Genomic DNA, 5,435 nt, shown 5'->3' on the forward strand with positions numbered 1-5,435 from the left:
CATTGCCTTTGTGACCTGATCATAAAAGGCAATCAGGTTGGTCTGACAAGACCTGTCCCTAATGAAACTGTGCTGGTTGCCCTTGAGCATCATCCCTGAAGCCGGCCCATCGCAGATGTGCTCCTTGAGGATCTTCTCAAAGAGTTTCCCAAGGATAGAGGTAAGACTGGGCCTATAGTTGCCCAGGTCCTCTCTCTTCCCTTTTTTGAAGATGGGGACCACATTAGCTATCTTCCAGTCATCCGGCACCTGGCCGGAGCACCACGAGCGCTTGTATAGCCATGCCAAGGGCCCTGCAATAACCCCAGCTAGCTCCTTCAACACCCTCTCTGCTGCCCCTCGCCCTTGTGCCTGCCCTGCCAGCTTTGGGTTCCCATGCCCCCTTTCCCCATCTCCCCCTGCCAAAGTCTTTATCTGCTGCTTGCCCCTCTACCTACCCCTTATTTTTGCTGTGACAACGATGGGCTCCATGCATGCTGCAACCTGGAGCACTGACCACAGCTCCAGCTCCAGCCCCACCCTGTAGCAGCAGAATGGAGATAGCACAGCCGTTACAGGGTCAGGCTGAGGCTGTGCTCCATGCTCCAGGTGGCAGCAAGGACAGAGCCTGCTGGCACAGGTAAGGGGGAGTGTGGTGGTGGGAGGTGGAGAGAGATGGGGTACAGCAAGGGCCTGAGGCTGCAACTTTGGCTCCAGCCTGAAGCCATGGTTGGTGCTAGAGCTGGAGCCTTGGCCACAGCAGCCGTCTGTCCCCCGTGACCTCGTACTTGGTTTTAAGATGAGGAGCTTTCCCTCTATGATAAAGGTGAGGTGGGGGAAATGTCATCTTTTACTCAAGTAAATATGGTAACAACACCCAATAAAGCGCGGGAGACGGTATGCTCAAACTCAAGCCTCCTTACAAGAGTGTCCAGAGGCAATCTGGTTCTTTTTAAACCTAGAGAAAAAGCACGCAGAACAAAAGATCACTGGCCACCTTAAAACCTTACGGGGATCAAGTGTTCAGGGGTCCTTCTGAGATCTGAGAGTGTGCTTTTACATGAAGTGGTTTGCAGACAAGCCTGCCTGCCCAGAGCCATTCAGCACCTGCATGAGGGCCTCCCCAAGCTTTCAGTGTCTGAGGCAGACAAACTCAAACAGGAACTTGGCAGAACTGACCACTGCTATTGAGGCCCTGCCACAGGGAAGGTGCCAGGCTTCGATTGATTGTCCAAATTCTACAAGATTTTCTGGCCTGTCCCCAGGCTGGACATCTTGCGCATTTCCCAGGAGAGCCTTGAAGATGGGATCCTACTGGTCAGCTCCTTGCGAGCAGTCCTTCTGCTGCCAAAGAAAGGGGATATTGGTGACATTAATAACTGGTATATCAGCTCAAAACAGTCATGGCTTCAGCTGTAGACCCTGAGCAAGAGCCACTAAATGGCTGGTAGAGTTATCCAAGATAACCTGTTTCTGCTGCCTGACCTGCTGGCAGCCCCAGAACTCTGACCTGATCATTGGTCTTGAATCAAGAAAATACCTTTGACTGAGTCAATCTTGACTTCTTATTCCAGACTCTGGAAATGGCATTGCTTTCTTGTTCCGGTCATACACCATCAAGCTGACTCAAGCTAGTCTGCCTGGCTCTTAGCAAAAGCTGTGGCCAACTGGCTGAGCCTGCACTTTGTTTGCTTTGCTTTGTGCCTCTTGGCTGCAGTGAGAGCTGCTCTTCCTGTGGATGTTCTTGCTGCCCTGGAGGACCACCCCCACATATGACAAGGCCTCCTGGATGGCAGCTTGCTACACAGACCCTCCCTCCCTCCTGCATCACTGCCTATTTCTGTCACAGAAAGTCTGTCACAGAGGAATGCAGTGATTGATGACTTCATGTAGTAAGGGACCTCAGTCCCAAAAGTGAGGATGTATAAGGCGCCCCTGTAAGGCTGGGTTCCATGCCATGGGTGGTGATGCTGTTCTGTTGTCCCTCTGCTGTGTGAGCTTCCACAACCCTGTTCTCTCTCTTGGGGTGGGGGGCAGGAAGCTATGCCACAATTAAATATGCTAGGTGTGCTCCACTGGTATTGCCAGCAGCATCTGAGAACCTAGGAGGATAATGGAGGCAAGCAGTGTATGCAGATGTTTTGCTCTGATGGAAAGGCCCAATAACATCTGGTCCCAGAAACATTTAAGGTAATATGCAAATTGGAGTCATCTCAGGCTACAAAGTCAACTGGATGAGGTAACAATAGCCTTGGCATAATGCTTTCCATCAATGTAATTGCCCTGTGGAAATTTAAAAAGGAAAACCAAAAGCATAGCTTGTTTGGGAATCAAATTAGGCATGTTTTTCAACTGAAGTTCCCACAGGCCAGGTAATTCACAACAGAGGAATTCTGTGGGGAAACAAATGGAGGCAGGCAAGCTAATAGCATGGAAATGGCCATTTTCACAGCTTTGTCATATGTACTGAGATTTACATAGCTTTTTACTGAAGTGATATTTGTGTCCTCACACATAATCACATTATACCTAGTGCATCCTGGGTCCCACATATGGGAAAGGAAGTGGAAATGAGAGGTATCTGGAGCTTAATTATCATTGTACCTTGTGTCATTTTTAAATGCTACGACTAAGCAATGCTGCTATTTTATATAGAATAAGAACTCCTGTAAAATTTAGATGCAAGTACTATGTAAAGGAAGCTTTACTGTTTGCTAAATGTGAAGCTTTACCTAATGGCATATGACACAGCTCAATTAAACTCAGTACAGCTTGTCAAAATAATTTTCCACTGTAGGTTAGAGTGGAAAAATGTATTACATACACAAATGACTATAGACTATTAAACTCAGCTCAGGGACTAAAAGCTCTTAGCTTTCTTGGTAAGGTTTGAAGTGAGAGAAAGAAGTATGTTGGAAGATGCCTAAAATAGCTAACATGATCAAGACAGAAGCAGTACAATAAAAGCTTTAGAGTACAGCAAGTGCTCTGGGAGATGTACTGGAATGGTTAGTCCCAACTAAACAAATTAACTTCAGATCCCATCCCAAAACTTTTCTGGAAAGCCTGGAACTGTGGGAGGACTATTCTAGTCTTAAAAGGATTTAAAAACAATGATGAAGTGATATATTCTTGGTCAGTGCTACTGCTTTTGCTGCTGTTAGTTATGATGGAGCTGTAGTGATGATAGAGCAGCCATAGGACAAAACCTGTAAGCAGCTGCTTTAGAGCAGGATGAGAATAAAGGTAGAAGAATGCCTTTGGAAATAAGGTTGAGTTCTGGGATAATATAACTATGGAAACCTGGGTTAGTGGGGGATACTTTTGCCTTCTGAGTACAAATGTATCTTGAAAGAGAGACTTTGTGCATGGGAAGTGCAAGCTAATTAATCTTTTCCTTTTACAAAGAAATTCAGTCAATTATTGGCATAATAAAAAAATTCAGGAAGGAAAATGGACACCATTGGCTCTACTTTGAAATGAGACTATAGTTGATATTACAATAGTGAGATAAAAGCTCCGAGGGTCATGTCTGGTTTAAGTAGATAGGTCTGTTTTGGGACAGAATGTGACCCTTTAAGAAGTTTACTTAACTTTTTGAAATATTATTCATCAGGTACTTGTTCTCTTTCTCACAGCAAGAAAGTTTGAGGCAGACTCTGACAGCCACCGACTACTAAACAGAAAAACAAGTAAATAAGAGACTTATTTACATTTTCAAGGATCACTTTGTCGAAGTGGGCCACTAAGCATGGAGAATACACACACACTAGTCCCATCTTTTAAGTGGCATCAACGTGTTCCTAATACATGATTTCCGACTGGAGTTGATTTTGTATATGAGCCATGTTAACAGTGACAAGACATCTGTCAAAAAGTGCTTTCATCGGCTGGTCTTCCTGGCTGCCTGTGGAGCCCTGAGGGGGCCTACTGGGTTTGGCGGGATTTTTTTTCTTAGCAGTATAGTCTGTCTCACGCAGACAGAGTCAGCCATCCCAGAGCTCCCATGGCCTTATTTAAAATTCATTGCAGGTAGTAACTAAAATAAAATTACTTCCTTCTTCAGCAAAAATGTCATAACTCTCTTTCATGGATGAGTAGGTGTGAAGCCACTTTTGAGAGGAGGGACTGGAATATAAAGCCAAATTTGGTGTGGTTTTCCTTTTTATATATGTCTACGTAATTATTTGACAATGTTCCTTTTCCTATGATTATGTTTAAGGCAATCACTTACATGTTTCCTTCTCATTGTTGTGTTACTCATAAAACCACTTTGCCTCTCATAATTAGGTGGACACAGGAGCTTTATGGTACCAAAGTCAACCAAGTAACATAGCCAAGTGGTAATGCTGGGGTCCAGAACTGAAGACCCATTGCTCCAAGGACATGGGCCTGGAAAGCTTCTGTTACCCGAGGGTCCTGAATAGCTGTTTGAGTGTTTGGGATTTAACTTCTATATGAAAACTGTTGGAAGACAAGGTAACTCGGACTTAAGCAAGACTGACTTTCCTTCCACTAGAGGGAAGCCCAATGCAGGCAATCCTTCTGCCACTCATAGATGGATAGAACAATTTACACATAAATAAAGGATGTATATAGTGGACAGCTTAGAAAGATGGCTTGTTGACTTTTGATGGACATAACATTTGTTGGCATGACCCTGCTTCTCAAAAAACCTAGACAAACCAATGACAGAGAATGATGACAAGCCGTTGGAGATTTATTAGCATGCAGTACCTGAGTAGCGTTCTCAGAGATCCCAGAGAGACTAGCATGGGCTGTATTTGCTTCTAAACCATTTTTTATACTTTGCTTGTATCATATTTATACACCAGCATGGATCAATGTTGGGCCCTAAATCCCCATAGCACAGCTCATTTTCATCCTGTCTCTGTTTCAAGTAACGTACTTCCCCACTTGAGAAAATATGAGATGTGTGTTTGGTTCCAAGAGAGCTTGAGGTAGAGATACCTTTCATACAATCTTATGCTTCAGAACCGTAAAAGCAGAGTAACAGAGCAAGGCTCGTACCTTTATGAGTTTTAACATAGGAAATGAAAATGCTTAGAGTGTCATTTCCTTTGTACTTGCCTCTTTACCTGTTAGATATGCATTTTATTCGTTGAGGTGCTCGGACGTAGGTTAAGAGTGAAAGAAGCCTTCCTTCTGTCTTGTGCATTTTGCAGACTATCTTAAACATTTTTTAATGCTGGTAAATAAAGACATAGGAAGTAATAGGGAAAGAAAATAGGGTTGATAATAATTGGATAGCGATCACTCAACAAACGATTGTATGCAGCCAGGTGGAGTGCAAGAGGCACGTGTATTTATGATGTAGAGTAAGTGGATGATATTGACATGGGTTTCATAGTTATAGTTTCATAGTTAGTAGGGTCAGAAGGGATCTGAGCAGATCATTGAGTCCAGCCCCCTGCCATGGCAGGAAAGAGTACTGG

This window comes from Crocodylus porosus, unplaced genomic scaffold, assembly GCF_001723895.1.
Source record: "Crocodylus porosus isolate Cpor-Errol unplaced genomic scaffold, CroPor_comp1, whole genome shotgun sequence".
NCBI lineage: Eukaryota > Metazoa > Chordata > Crocodylia > Crocodylidae > Crocodylus > Crocodylus porosus.